The sequence below is a fragment of the Sitophilus oryzae genome, unplaced genomic scaffold (assembly GCF_002938485.1).
Source record: "Sitophilus oryzae breed Bouriz unplaced genomic scaffold, Soryzae_2.0 scaffold_1440_pilon_pilon, whole genome shotgun sequence".
Classification (NCBI taxonomy): Eukaryota; Metazoa; Arthropoda; class Insecta; order Coleoptera; family Curculionidae; genus Sitophilus; species Sitophilus oryzae.
The window spans coordinates 1,910,949-1,927,233 of NW_022146105.1; the positions used below are offsets into that span (position 1 = coordinate 1,910,949).

The following is a 16,285-nucleotide window of genomic DNA, read 5'->3' on the forward strand; positions in this document are numbered from 1 at the left end:
TCTCAAAAGTGGCTCACCCCTATAACTTTTTTATTTTTTCAGAGATTTGGTATGTTAGTATATGACATAAATTACGATTGATTGGCGTATTCAATTATTTTTGGCCACTTCCTGTTTTACCGGAAATGACTACAACTTTTGATTTTTAAATGGCACCCTCGGAATTTTTTTACTTATTCGATAGAAAGTGACATATCATACTGTGACCGAAAACAATCGAATATGTCAATCAGTCCTAATTAATGTCATATACTAACATATCAAATCTCGTTTTTTTAACTGAATATATAAAAAAGTTTTAGGGGGTGAGCCACTTTTGAGACGCACCCGGTATAATACACCCTAAATACTCCTATAAAATTATAATTTATAATAAAAAAATAAAAACAAATTCTAACCTTGTAAGTTTAGTTATTTTTGACAAAGAATCATCTCTTAAAGTATTATCGCACTTACACCCTGTATAGTTACGATAATAAGGAAGAATATCATAGACAGATGACTTTAGTTAGTTGGACGGCAAGAGCAGTAATTAAAGCTTAATCTCACGCGACAATTTTCGGTCCCTTGCGATTGTGAAAATGGAAATTGTTCACCTGCCTTTTGGCCGAAATCTGCAAAACACATGTCGGCCACCAGTCTGTGGGAAACACGGGCAGATGCTGTAGGTACACCTATATTACCTGTGCATTTATTGCACGGAGTGCAGGTAAAACCCACCCGCAATCTTCAAGAACAAACATCATCCCCCGAACTAGTAATCCTCTACCCTGAGAACCTTCGGCCCTACAGATGCCTGCTCGAGAAAAAAAACTTTTCTAGAAATAACAGAGAGCCGAACGAAAACATCATCGGTTTTAATTAGTTGTTATCGGCCTGGGACAGATTAGTGTTTTATCGAGTGCCCTTTAAAAAAGCACTCATGTCTCTACAGACACTGCTAAAAATAATGTAGGGCGTCAGGAGAATAGAGAACAGAATCATTAAGGGAGCGTTAAAATAACAGATTTTCGGTTTACTTTTTTTATATATTGTCCCTGAAAATAACGCCGACTAATTTTAGTTCATCTAGAAATGAAAGATTTGTGAAGATACTAATAGGAAATAATTTTGTTTATTATTTATTAAAAATTAGATCCCTTTTTATTTAATAGATATATGTTTTATGACTTTTCTTATATTATACATATATTTATATTGTTTTTTTCTTCTTCTTCACATATTTAATTTTTATTTATTCACATATTCAATTATTTAATATTAAAATCATTTATAAATCAAGGTGCCTTGCATTAAAGAAATTGTTAATTTTATGTAGGTATTACTGAAAAGTTAATAAAGTTATTATTATATTTTTTGAAAATTCAATATTTACACTTTCTAGATCTAGATCCTATACTCTATTCAATAGCATCAGTTGATAGCATAGTGCTAGTATTTTATTTTATCTCACTTTTAACAGGCTATTACTTTTTTATTTTTAGGGATAGAACCATTTTATGGATAGAACATTCATTATAAACAAATTATAGGGTTTTTACTCAAATGTTATTACTTAATATCAATAATATTCCACACTGTCAAATGTCAAATGACTCTCACTGTTATTAGTAGTTTATTATTACATAGTCAGTTAATTATTTTCAAAGCAATTATTTCAAAAATATACCACACGCACGTTAAATTTGACATTATTTTTGTTAATACGCCATTAAATATACAGGGTGTCTTAAATATGTGCAAATATTTTCAGGGCTGGTAGATCTCGATAAAAGAAACATATTTTCTCTTTACCGTTTTTCATATAAATCAAAACTAATGGAGATATTTTACTTAAAAAATTCCAAATTTTCAAAATTTGTTTTTCGCGAAAAAAACCTCATAGACGTGTTTGGAGTCAAAATATATTACCCCTGAAAATATCTGCATTTATTTAAGACTCACCCTGTATATATAATAAAATTGATGAAGTAGTTGTAAAAAACTGTAAACTAAAACTAAAAATGAACCAAGTTTCTAATTATAAATAAAATTTATTGCATCTATTTTTTCTAATTCGCTATAGTTCTAATTTTGTTACAAATAGTAGTAATCGATGTAATTATTTAAATAAAAAAATGGACTGTAAGTACTGGTGTTTAATTTACTTAGATATTCATAAAATATTAGTGTATAAGGGTCGGTATTGAATAGATGGAAGTCGAATAAAAACATAAATCATGATAGAAGCAGATATAATAATGATAATGAGAAAAAAAACGAGTGAAGAGGCAAACATATAAGTAAAAGAATAGGCCGCAGCTGATAAAAACACATGGTATCTCTTAAAAACGGCAAACGATGGTGGCTTAGATCGGCGGCAGCAAGCAGCCATCTGCCCTTGGTCATGATTTCGTAAAATGCAGATAAAGTAAAGGGTTGTTCCTCGTGGTGCAAGCAAGGCAAAAAGAAATAACGGACCAACTGGCAAGTCGAGGATTCAAATCAGAACTGCATCTGTTACGCAGATGGTCTTCAGGCTCGATACCTTCCCTCAAATAGGTAAAAATCACTTGATTACTGTCCCTTTATTATTGTATTTTACCTATGCCATATTTCAAACGATCTACCACCTTTCCGAAGACTTTCTGCTCAGCTCTGCTGCGCTGGCGTCACATGTTTTATTGAAGTTTTTTCCGAAAATATCGTTCCCGCCATATGGCCGAAGGATCTGTTTGGTTTTTCCCTTTATTGCCCGTCAATTCTTTTAGAAAAGATCATACTGCGCCGACCGCCGGTGCTATAAAACGAATTTTTAGCATTTTTGCAACAGTCATATCGAATTTCCGAAAATTGTTTTGTCCACTTTTGAATTTCGTTTATTTCCAAGCCGTATGTACTCTTCCTCATTTTATGACCATTAATTTTTACGTTGTACGCTCTATATTTATTTCATTTGTAAATAGAATGATTTCAAAACGTTTTAATTCTTGGATGCTGTATTGAATGTGCATGAATTATTAAAAAACTATAATAAAAGGATTTAAAAAAAAATATAATTAAAAACTATAGACTTACAGTATTACATTAGTCTTCTACGATCATCTTCATAGAATGATCTTCATCATAGACATATTATGAAACTAGAAATTAGTCATTTTTCCAGGTCACCTTGTATCTTCATTCCATATTGGTGTAGGTCTGGAAGACACAATAAAAATTAATTTGTTATCCAGAATTTTTCTGTTAAATTTTCCATTTATAGGAAATATTTTAATACTGATTATTTATCCGTCTCTTATACCTAGTATATGATCATATTATATAGATTTATTTTTATTTTAGTTACTATATTATATAAAATATTAATAATCAAAATGGTAAATGGTAAAATTCACAGGCAAAAATTACTGTTTTAATTCATTACATTATTTAAAAACTGCAATCCTGTTTTAATTATTAACTTTATTCATAAAAAAAAAACAGAGAGGAAGAAGTAAAAAAAACACTTACTTTTTTGTATTTATGATGCCTCGCAATCACCTCTCATCTTCAAGTTCTTAAAAGGAGTGTTGTCCTGTTATCGTGCTAAAACTGCAATAAAAAAACTACTATACCAAGACAATATTCATGAAGAAAGGATGTCACTCACCTTATATATTCTTAGGTAGACAATATATGACAACTACTACAAGTGCCTCCAATAAATATCTTTCTAGCTTAACAGTTTTTCATCTCCCGTGAACAATCCTGACTAGGTTCGGTCTTGAGGTCTCGTGAGGTCTCATAAGGAGGACATTAGCCCCCTTAGAGATCAAAAACACATTCCTACTTGCTTCATCTCAATAAAAATCAACCAAAACAGACAACGACGTTAGATTTAAATCCGGTGTTTTGAGCATACTTATATTATTATGAATAATCAATGTTCATTCAATTTTATGATTGACTTTTTTATATTTTTTCCAAATCTATCTAAATTTTATAAAAAAAATAATCAAAATCTAACATTCAAACTCAGAATAATGGCTCTTCGAACATCACTTATGGAAAGTACTACAACATACTTTACGTGAATTGAACTTAAAAATCAATAAGTTTATATAATATAGTATTACACCGGATTTCGAATCTAAAAGAGACCTAGCACTAACCTGGAATAATAGAGGAAAGCAGTTAGTTTGAAATAAAAAATGGTTTAATGGTATAATAACACACCTGATTAGATATCGTTGGTCTCATCCTGACAGCTTCTGTCCCCAAAATCTTCGTTCTAAAACTGCATCAGTCCTTATACCTCATTAGGAACCGCTCCAAGAACAAACAGACCTTAGAGCAACCCCTATTACTGAAAAGAAATAAAAATAAAACTTCCACAGCTATTATATTTTAGAAAACTGAAGAAACCTACCCATAGCGTCCATTGTCAGGAAATATACATCCAGAACCGTTCTAACGGCAAGCCTTCTCTTTATGTGGAAATAAAGAAATAGGCATAATAAGATCTCACAAAAATTTGCATCACTTGATAACTGTACCGTGGGAGGTGTCTGCATTGTATCCATACGGTTGCATTCTGGAAAAGGAGATAAAAATTGTTAAAACACTTCAACAATGTCAGATTTAATGCTTAGTTAATTAAAATGCCTCTAAAAATAATTATTACAGATTCCTCCATATTTCCTTTTTCATTAACATTTTTTTTCTAATATAATTTCCGATTATATATGGCGCATTTGGATAATATATATTAAATCTGGATATTAACAAAACATCTTTTGACATGCATTTTAACCTGTCTCTTTAAAAGCAAGTTAACAGAGTTTGCCAAATTTTATCAGTAGCATGGTGAAACCTAACATAAAATTCTATTTTAATATTATTTCCAGACACTTATAAATCAAGGTGTTTTTAATCTTTTATTGCATTTTTAATTAATGTATATTTTCTAAAGAAAAACAACTATATTTTCAATTCACTTTAGGCCTAAAATTTGAGAAAACTGCAGAATTAAAACAAAAAAATATTCTTTTAGTACAAAAATGTAATAAATATTTATTGATCGAAACTGTACGTTACGTAATAGATATCTGTGAAAGGGTTAAATTGTAAAAATGTTAATAGCGTTGACTAATTTGGACTGCGGCTGGGGTGGTAAAAAATAGCCAGGGGCCTAGTTGAATATATTCACCCCCGCAAGATAAAATAAATTATTTCGGTGCAGATGTTTGGAGCAGTTGCGATCCGTTCTTTAAAAAAGTTAAAAGCCCCAGCCCAGATTGTTGATTAATTTTCGTAGGGATTTTTCTGACGTCACTTAATAACCCATTAGTTTTGATTTTCTGTTTATATATAGTTAGATATTTAATATTTTGAATAATTAACATTAGAAAACTCTTCGAATAGTTCTAATTATAATTGGAGGTAAATGCATGTTACCGGCGTTTAAAAGTTAGTACCTCTGTTATTTCTCTTGTATTTGATTAATAAAATACTATCAATGTATATACAGGGTGAGTCTTAAATAAGTGCAATAAATGCATATATTTTTAGGGGGAGTACCTATATTTCGACCCCAGAAACAAGATGAGGTTATTTTCGCAAAAAAATTGGAAATTTGTTTAGTTTTTAATTAAAAAACACAATTTGTTGATAATGTGGCGACATCGGTAGTAGATTAAATTTAGAAGAAAGAAAAAAAAAATAACTTAAAATTTTAGCAAAAAAAAATTTTTTGGAAATTTTCGAAGTTAAATAACTTGGTTATTTTGGATTTATTTGAAAAACGGTAAAGGGAAAATATGTTTCTTTTTTATCGAGATCTACCAGCCCTGAAATTATTTGCACTTATTTAAGACTCACCCTGTATGTATTTAATGTAATTTATTTATGTGCGTCTGCAATTTATAAATAACTATTAAGGAACTACTTGTAGGTAAATAATCACAATTATTTAGCAACAGAATTAAATATGTATGTACAAATAAAAACACTATTAAAAACAGAATAAAAATATGAATATTAATTTTTGAGGAACTACGAGACAAATATTGTTTCTTTTATAAGTTTCATTTGCATTATTTTCTCTGGTATAAATCTATTAAAAAAGTGTAAGACTTGCAAGGGTCTTGCAAGCAAGACCAAGATCAAGACCTACCTTGGTCATGGAATGCAATTATTACATTACTCTAATCCCAATGCAAATTTTAATTTTTGAAATACAAATGGCAAAAAGTTATCATTAATTTCCTGGTTATATTTCGGCATGAAATATATCATACTTTGAGCCTGAATTATATGATTACCTTCCATTTTATGAAAAGAAAACGGTATAACGGTAATCCTAACTCTATTCATTGAGTTCAAAATTGACGATAGAAAAATGGAATAGGGTTGATGAAAAGACAAGCAATGAGGGATAGGGCACACGGAAGAGATTTGGCGCCAAAAAAATGATCCCCCTCGATTTTACTAGATACTACCCGAGCATAAACCTGTTTGTGTTTTCGGGAGCATGCGCACATCTGACATTTTAGAGCACGTGCCTCCTGCACATATGTGCGCGTGCCAAAAACGTAGCAGCTGCTGATTTCTGACCTTTTCTCTTCTTTTGTGCGTGTATCTTACAGACTCTCAAAGCGGCATTGTTTAATATGAAAAGAAAGCTTCTTTTTCAAAATCCACGTCTACCTGGCATATATCAACAAGTACGAAACGCTCTATTCTATACAAAAGATAAACAAATGTCATTTGGCATATGTATAGCATATATGTATGTCTCTTGGAAATTGAAAGGAATACACAGAAGGAAACCTACAATTTTTAGTAATGGTATTTTAATTAACTTCGAAATATATATACTTAAAAAAGTTTTCAAGGATTTCAAATTAGTGGTAATAAGACATCATAACCCAAATATATATGTATATACAACATGTTTTCGTAAAATAGCATTTGGTTTAGAATCCACGGACACAAACAATTTTATGCGTTAATAAAGAATATTTAATTATCAACTTGCTTTTCTTAAAAATTGTAAATAATCGGTTATTATAAAGTTAAACTTAATGAATGAAACATCTCATATATTTCGTGAGCTTACAGGAAGGGCACTATCATTAAAATATATTTAAATGAAATACGGTACAGAAAAAACGTAACGTCTTAACAATTGCTATGGTATCGTCTTATTAGGAATACAAGGGGTCAGAATAATTGGAGCTGTTAAGGTCCAGTACAACGCGCACGACGCATTTTCTTGTTTCCTTTTTGGTAGGAAATTCAAATTTTTTGTGCTTTTATTTTGCCTAACTATAAATAAAATTAAAACGCTTACCTATACATCTTTATATCAGTATTTCTCTATATAGATGTATCGTTAATGTATTGTACAGGGTGAGTCTTAAATAAGTGCCAATATTTTCAGGGCTGGTTTTACCGTTTTTCAAATAACCGAGTTATTTTAATTTGAAAATAAAAAAAATATTTTTGGCTTAAATTTTGAGAACCACTGGATCTTTTCTGGGTTTTCTTTCTAAAACTTTAATCTACTACCTATATTGTTATATTAACAAGAAATTATATTTTTTAACTAAAAACTAAACGATAATTTTTTTTCAACAAATTCCAAATTTTCCAACTTTTTTTCGCGGAAAACCCTCATAATCGTGTTTCTGGGGTCGAAATACACCCTAAAACCCCTAAAAATATTTGTACTTATTTAACACTCACTCTGTATAGTAATTCTGATGATTATGAAAGAAACCAGCTTCCAGCTTGTCAGTGGTGTGTCTTAAACAAGTGTGAGTTAAAAAACATAATTTCTTGATGATATGGCAACATAGGTAGTAGATTAAATTTACATGAAAGAAAATTCAGAAAAGATCCAGTGGTTCTCAAAATTTAAGCAAAAAAGCATTTTTTGTTTAAATTTTCAAAGTAACATAACTCGGTTATTTTGGACTTACTTGAAAAATGGCAAAGAGAAAAAATGTTTCTTTTGACTAGATCTACTACCCCTTGCACTTATTTCTGGGACACCCTGTATAGTATACTTTGTGGCCTGTCACATGACTGTTGACAAATCTTGTATGTAGGTATTTAGAAAAATTATTTTCTATTCTTATTTTTTTTATTTTAAGAAATTAATTCGCCACAAAGGTATAAATATTATTTACAAGAATGTTTTGTGTGACAAAATACAGGATATATAAATTAATGAAAATAAAAATATTTTAGATACATTTTTAGAATATAAAAAAACACTAGGCTATTACGAATATCATATTACATCACCGTCGTTTAAAGCGAAGTAATATTAGACCGGTTGTGCAGTTGGGCCGGGACAAAAGGTAAGGAAACGTGAAAGACGTAGTCCAGGAGTTCGAGATTGGCCAGCCGTAGTTCCGGCAAACTGACCAGCACAGTTGCCGCGGTTTTTTCAAGTAGCTTCTTCAAAATTGCTCCGAAAAAAACCTTTCCCATACAGCCAAACAGGTTACTGTTTCAGTTTATGCTTTTTTTCTTCCTGTCGGGCTCGATTTACTTTTTGATCGTTTATTAATTGGTGACAGTTTTCTGTTCCCAAGACCTTCAGTCATATGGTTCGGCCGTTTTGTTTTATTTTTATTGCGCTTTCAAGAAATAACCGTTACTGATTTCACAAATCCATTATCAATAGCCAATATATTATGTTATTAGAAACTGTTATTGATTATTACTTCAATAGAAAACACTGACACAAAAGTCTACATATATATTTATACGCGATTTTATTAATTCTATATTAGATAGGAAAGGATCATATGGAAGAAATTGCTGATTTAGGAAAGTTGCTGACTGGAAAAGGATTTAATCATTTACAGCAGGAAGATGTAAAAGATCTAGGAACTTGTATCACATGTTGTTGAATTGACTGAAGAAGAACTCAAAGAACTGTAACATGAAGAAAAACATTTGCCTAGTTTGCATTGGTACCTGTTCAGTTTTAATTTAAAAATAGATGTAATTTTTCTTGAATTACCTAAAATCGGCTTGTCCAGAATTGTTTAAATTTGGTTTGTGTATTCAGCATACGCAGATCTTTGAAAAATCTATTTACGCTTTAACTGTAAAATGAATAGAAGATCCAATATTTGGACAGTTCAAAATTTCCTATGGTTCCAACGACGATGCACCACCCGGTATAAGTAAAATTAAATTTTTATAAAAATTCAATAATACAAAGCAATGAAAAAAAAACGTGTGCAGTTAAGGTATAGTGAGACGCGGCAACCTCGCAATTGACCGGAAATTTATTATGTCTTGGTCGCAAGCATTGAATGAAACCAAGTAATGGCCCCTAGACAAGAGCCTTGAACAACGACATGAGTTTGAACTAATTAGACACACCGTGTAAGCCTAAGAAAAATTGACTTTAAATTGACAGCAGCGACGGTTTTTTTGCTTGCTTCTGACACGCGCTGACTTCAAAATTAAGTCGACATCCACCACAGCCAACTTGGCGGAACGCTAAATTGACACGACGAGCTTTTAGAATACTCCTTGACAGAAGAATGTCGTAGTAGAATACTGTATATTTTAGCAAAATAACAAAGCCAGTTGATTATCTAAAGACCATCTGTTCATCTTCAATTATAAATAATTTATCATATCTTGAGCGAATTATTTTTATAACTTAATTATAACAACCGATTACGATTGTAGTACATATTCTTTCCGATCAAAACAAAATTGTATAACCATTATTTGTTCTTAGAATCAGATTTATCTCAATCGAATGGTCTATAAATCACGTTAAAGGCTTTATTGACCTCATACTTTGCCGTTAAATATGTTAAAAATATTTGTCATCCGCTCCTTCAGGATCAAATTTACTCGCCCCACCAGATATATAAAAGGTTCTTTCATTTGTGTCAAAGAGGAGCCCTACCTAGCTTAGTGAATTTACAGCTGTCTAGGTTTCGTTCCAAGGTCCATTGTATTTTGGACAAGAAAGTGCATAGAAGCTTTTAATTAAGAAATATTTTTAAGTTCCTTCTTTATTTTTAAATAAATACAAAATGTTAGAAAAACTACTTATTTTAGGTAAAATGTTAGTTAAATAATATATATAAAAGTTATAGGATTTTATCTAGAATTTAAAAATACAGTAATAAAGTAGGATAATAAGGATGCATAGTCTATTACTCGTACGCTGTACTGTTCGGCTCGATCTCAGGGGTCGGGTAAAGGGGTGTGTGGCCGAAGGAAATAATATATATTATATTTCAGAAATCATCAGTGTTAAGCCATACCCAAAATTCCAAACACACGTGCTTTGATTAAGTCTTGATTAAGGTTTGCAGAACTTCAGCATTTGCCATAAAATAGCGAGCAATTTGTTACAAAATCATATCGTCCCATTGCTGCCAAAATTCACTAACTTACTTTTTATTACTTCCGAGAAAAATGCCATAAAAAAATCTTAAAAATAAAGAAGTTGTCTAAAAATTTGCTACAATACGGATATAGTACAACGCTTTATCTTTAATTTCCTTCTTCATTTGTGTAAAAAACTACTTTTTCCGACTAGTGAAAGTGAAATGGACAGACTCTTAATAAATAATTTTGAAAACTCTTGAATTGTGTATCTTCACATTGCCTAAAAGCTTATATATAAAAGCCGATATAACACAAAAATGCTTTTTCTTTGATCACCCTGTACACAGAACATGATGAAAAAAGGCAGTGGTCTTTAAAACGATCATTTATAAGAATTACATACAGTTATAAATTTTATATTTATTTATCAAGTTCTTCTGGCTATTTTTAATAAATTACATATTCAAAGACCACTGTGACACCGTTTTTTTTTTCGTATGGTATTTTATTATCAGTGTATTATTTGATAGGATGGATGTAAAAAGAAAAAAAGTAACATACAAGGAACATAATAAAGTTATAAATATATTAAAGATTTCAGTTCAAAAAATTATCGAAGTTTAAAAAATCTAGGAAACTGATTCTAAGTAGATGAAATTTAAGAAATGGGTTCTTCTTGGTGTGGTTCCGCTGGTGGCGCAGTTTCTTAGCGTATTGTGAGTGGTGGAGGAAAGGAATACCCAGCTGCCTTCTCCACGGCATCTGTCTCACAGCTGCGTCTTACAGGTAATCAGTCCAAATACATACGAAATTCATATTTGGTTTTGATAATATCACAGTTTTACCGTCCCGCAATATCGTGCCGACGAGCTTATGGATGCTTTATATAAGAAAAGACGCAAACAAACACGATTTGTTTGGCTTTTCGAAGATTTTTCAAACTCTTTTTTTGATCCTTGACCCAAAAAAGTAGAATTATTCGAAAGAGTTTCACTACTTAAATCAATCTTTATTTTTAGAAATATACTATTAGTTGAATTTCCATTTTACAAAAAATAAATACCGCTTTTCCTGTTATATATATGTATATATTATTTATTTTGTTTAATTAAACGTCCCTTACATCCATTACTGTTCTCGTAAGACTACGATGGGTTATATTTCATTATTATACGCCTTTTGATTAGTCAATAACAGCAGTTTCAACAAAATCGGTGACATGACGAAAATCGCCAATTTTCATTTTTGGCGCTATTTTTTACACATTTTCATAGGTCTTAGAAAAATAGTAAACATAGTGATAAAATTATGAAAATATCAGTATTTGTAGGAAATTTTATGTAGATTCGGAATATATACACCTTTAAAGGTTTAGATACCTTGGTTTTGTGAGAAAATTAATTTCTAGAACCCTTGTTTTTGGGCTATTTTTGATGATGGTTAAACGTCTCTCACATCCATTACTGTTCTCGTAAGACTACATTGGCCTATATTGCCTTATTCTATGCCTTTTAATTAGTAAATGACAGCAGTTTTAACAAAATCGATGACATGGCAAAAATCGGCAATTTTTATGATGTCGAAAAATGTCCATTTTTGGCTATTTTTTATTCATTTTCAGAGATGTTAGAAAGATAGTAAACATAGTTATAAAATTATGAAAATATCGGTATTTATAGGAAATTTTATGTAGATTCAGAATATATACACCTTTAAAGTTTTAGATACCTTGGTTTTGTGAGAAAATTAATTTCTTGAACCCTTGATTTTTGGTCTATTTTTGATGATGGTTAAAACGTCCCCTACATCTATTCTCGTAAGACTACAATGGTCCATATTATATTATTCTCCACCTTTTAATTAGCAAATAAAAGTTTTGACAAAATGGATGACAGAAAATTTAATGACAGTGTTACTAATTACTACTATGAAAGCATACTATCTGCATATATTTTCTTCCATTTATGATGATGAGGGGTTAAGATTGAAAAAAAATTGTTCTTGTTAACTAAATTTAGAAACTTATACAACTGGAAAAATAAATTTGGATGGTGTAGTATAATTAGAAACCTTTATACATCTTATATTTTTTTCATAAAACATACCAATTTGAAATGAAAATATCAAACTACCCTTTATTTTGAACAAGTAATCACCCCTTAAAATCCTTGGCATTTGCTTTGAAACGGATCCAAACGGTGGAAGATCTATTTTCATATATGAAGTTTGTCATTACGCATATATCAGTAATTGAATTATACAGTTGTATAACGTGTGAACTTATAAACATAACAGTTAGTTTAAAATCGCCATTGTTTGCGAAGAAGCGGTTACAGCTACACTCACCGGCACGAAAAACGGGCACCTTAAAATTTTGATGTATTTCAAAGTTTAATATATTTTGTTCTAGTATGCCGATTTTGATGATTTTTTAAGCAATTTTTAGCTAAATTATTTGACTTTTTAGTATCTCTCTCTAAATTAAAAATGAAAATTCCCATCCGTCAATTATACAAGGGAAAACAAAATGTTGATATTTTGGTGACAGTTTAAAACACCCTGTGGAATATGTTAACAAAGAAAGACATTTAAAAGTCATTTTATCATCTAGGTACATCTTTTCTCGATAGTTTATTTGTTGTTTCATTTCAATAGCTTTATTTTTGTAGGAGATATTCGCTTTTGACAGACACTAACATTTATTCATAAAGGAAAAACGCCTTTATAAATAAAGAATATTTCCGAAAAAACAAGGTGTTTCAAACTTTCACCAAAATATCAACAATTGGTATTCCCTCGTAAAATTGACAGATGGGAATTTTCATTTTTCATTTAGAAAGAGACAATAAAAGAAGTCAAATAACTTAAAGTAATGAAAATAAAATAATATAACATAAAAAATATATAACTGATATATAAAATACATGAAAATTTTAAGGTGCCCGTTTTTCGTGCCGGTGAGTGTATTGAATAGAGACGATGGCAAAAACATACACATAGCGTCTGTCTGGGCCGATTTGGACACGAAAGCTTCATTAATGCCGATCTCGCTAAAGATGGAATAATTTGTATATAAAATCTTTTACCGGTATGTTTAATTGACTTCCAGTTTAAGACTTGTCTTTATTTACTATCCTAATGATTTATACGGTTCTTAATGCTGCCGTATTTTCAGCGTCACAGGCGGTAAGCTATCAGAAACAATCTTATTTTATTTATTATTTATTACTGCTTTTTATTTGCGTATTTTGATCAAACAAAGCTCGTTTTTTATCTATCTAAAAAATAAATAAGGACGGCAAACTATTACTGAGGCAAAAAGAATTCCCAGGAAGCTCAGGCGTTAAAGTATTCAGAAGTAAATCCCTAATAGAAGCAAAGGCCACTTTTACGTGACTTCGAACAATAAATATAGATTTATTTCTTTACTTCTATTATGTTGAAACGGCTTATGTCTTTAACACATAAAGGCCGTTTACATATCGCATAACAATTGGGATGCATATTCTTCTGTTTTGCATTTTCTTCGCATCCGCTCTCAAGAACTGGCTGAGGATGTTTTTCAATTGCGTGTTATGGTATTATATAAAAATGCGGTAAAACTAACGTAAAGATCGTTTCCTTGGAGAAATATGCATAATTCGACGTACAAAAATGAATAGATTTTCATTTAGAGTTTCCACAAGAGCCACAGGAAAAGAGATAGATTGACTTTTTCCTTCTTTCCTTTACTCAGACAATGCAGTTGTCGACAGATAATGTGAGAAACGATATGATAATTTTGCTTGTTTCATTGTAGCCATGATTAATGTATTTTTGAAGTTTCGCAAGTTGATTTAACCCAAATAATTATATCTATAAGATTATATTTAACCCAGTAGCCATCACAAGCCCTAATTCCTGTGAAGCTAAAAATATGGAGAGGAATTTCATCAAATTAGACTAGAACAATGAAGTCCTTTAAATTGATGGTATATATTGCCTCCTGGACATCTACAAACACAAAATCACAACCAAACTCATCATACATGGGGATTTTCCTGTTGTAAAGAGTACAGGATATTTCCCATCCTCCTCTACCAACAATTCCTCGGAGGGTATACACCTTGCTACAGTTGGGGTTTGGTCCTCCATGCCCCTCACAATCGAGGAGCTCCAGCCAAGGTACTCGTCAGGTGGAGGATCTGTCTCCATTTTCTCCACCTCGTTAACTTGGTCTGTCCTTAGACTTGATACCGGTGTTGTCCCGAATCTACAATAGAGGAGATCAAACCTGACCATGGTCCTCCTCCCTCGAGTTTATGAATCGCCAACTCGATGTCCTTTAGAGTTACGATACGATTTTTATTAATATCTTGTATAATTCTATTACAGTGTGATAATAAATTTGCTTCATCACTGCTTAATAAACACCAATTAGTTTTTTATTAATTAATTAAAAAGAAAGCAATCCTTTCTAACCATATCCGTTTAAAGACAGCAATTTGATGATGGTTATTAAATTAATCGTTACAAAAATATCCATTATTTTCTGGCTAATTTCAGCTATGAAGCATAATTATCTTTATGTAAAATAATATCTAGAATCGATTTTGGTGCACAGGAAAAAAAGCTAGAAGCAATAGAAAATATTTGCTGTGGTTTCCTATGTTTTTTAGCTCTCTTTGCACATCATTGTTACAAGGTATTATGAAAACAAGGTCACAACGATCACAGAGACTTGCTAAAGAAAAAAGAAGAACATAAAAATAGCCCTAATAATCATACTGGTTATTTTTTTACCGTTATGTTCAACAAAGCAACTCAAATTATTCATAATTTAAAGTCAAGCTGCCTCTAAACGAATTCATTATAAGAGTATTTAGCCAAAAAAGGTGGCTGCTAATAAATATGTATGGTGAAGGGTTTTTTCTGCATTCACGACGCCTTGTTTCCACCTTCTAACAGGGTTTTACGTTAAATTTGGTTATAATGTTCCGCTATAAGACGCTTTCAACCATATAGTAAGTATAGACCATTATTTTCCAGTGGATGGACATACATTACTGCTATTATTTCATACAAAACAACTACTATATTGCCTTACGTCTTCTAAAATAGAAATACAAGCACTCCTATATACTCTTCACTAACAATACACTTTTATTTTAATTTTTTAAAGCTTATAACAGAAATATAAGTACACAAACATTCCGATATAACACAAATAAAGACTCTCTCCGTTTTTGTTGTTGTAACTTCAAATTTATTTCCCAAATCCGTTATTACTTAGCTTGTAATTATTTTTTGAATGAACTATTTTTGATTCATAAATATTTTTCAATTTATAACGTCTATGAGGAATTTCTTGACTGTTTAAAAACCGTTTCTTTAAATTATTTTTAACTCCGTTCAGATTATACCAGGAATCTGTATTGCTCATGACTGAGAAGGAAGCTGTTAGGATACTTAAAATAGTCTTTTTTCGACTTTTATAGTGTATTTTGGAGGAAATTTAGTGTGACGATAAATATTTAGACTTAAATTATTCAAAAGAAGTAATTTTTGAAATATTCTTTGAATCCTGATATTTTCAAGCACATTGAAAAAAAGAAATTATAGCTACAAAGAATGTAATGGCTACTGAAAATACATATTCATATTTTTAAAAGTACCATGCGCTACGCAAGAAGGTTTTATGAAAGAAGCAGGTCTTTTTAAACAGTTGGTGTACGCGCCACAGTCCAGTAAGATCAAACAATGAAACTTTCCATGCTTAATGACCGTTTTGGTTGGTGGGTCTTTATATATTTTTTTAAAATTAATATTATTTACTTGACAATATGATCTTATAACGCTCACGACCACACTAAAGAAAAGCGTGCTATAATTCGACATTTATCAACTCCAAAAACAGGTCAAAAACACGTATTTGGAAGCTAGAGTTGAATCAACAACATCTAAG

At 30.9% G+C, this 16,285-nt stretch overlaps 1 protein-coding gene and 2 long non-coding RNA genes across 3 annotated transcripts in view; 1 reads left to right on the plus strand and 2 right to left on the minus strand.

Moving 5' to 3' along the window:
- The window catches only part of LOC115876734 (neurogenic locus protein delta), an 89,318-nt gene that overhangs the window by 29,133 nt on the left and 43,900 nt on the right, over window positions 1–16,285 (plus strand). The gene's annotated exons all lie outside the window — the stretch shown is intronic.
- LOC115876736 lies at window positions 3,078–3,827 on the minus strand. The gene is made up of 3 exons (XR_004049198.1): window positions 3,632–3,827; window positions 3,493–3,573; window positions 3,078–3,180 (listed from the first exon to the last, which is right to left on the minus strand). It is a non-coding gene; the product is annotated as an uncharacterized LOC115876736 (long non-coding RNA).
- On the minus strand, window positions 4,007–4,517 carry LOC115876735. The gene is made up of 3 exons (XR_004049197.1): window positions 4,391–4,517; window positions 4,198–4,327; window positions 4,007–4,133 (listed from the first exon to the last, which is right to left on the minus strand). It is a non-coding gene; the product is annotated as an uncharacterized LOC115876735 (long non-coding RNA).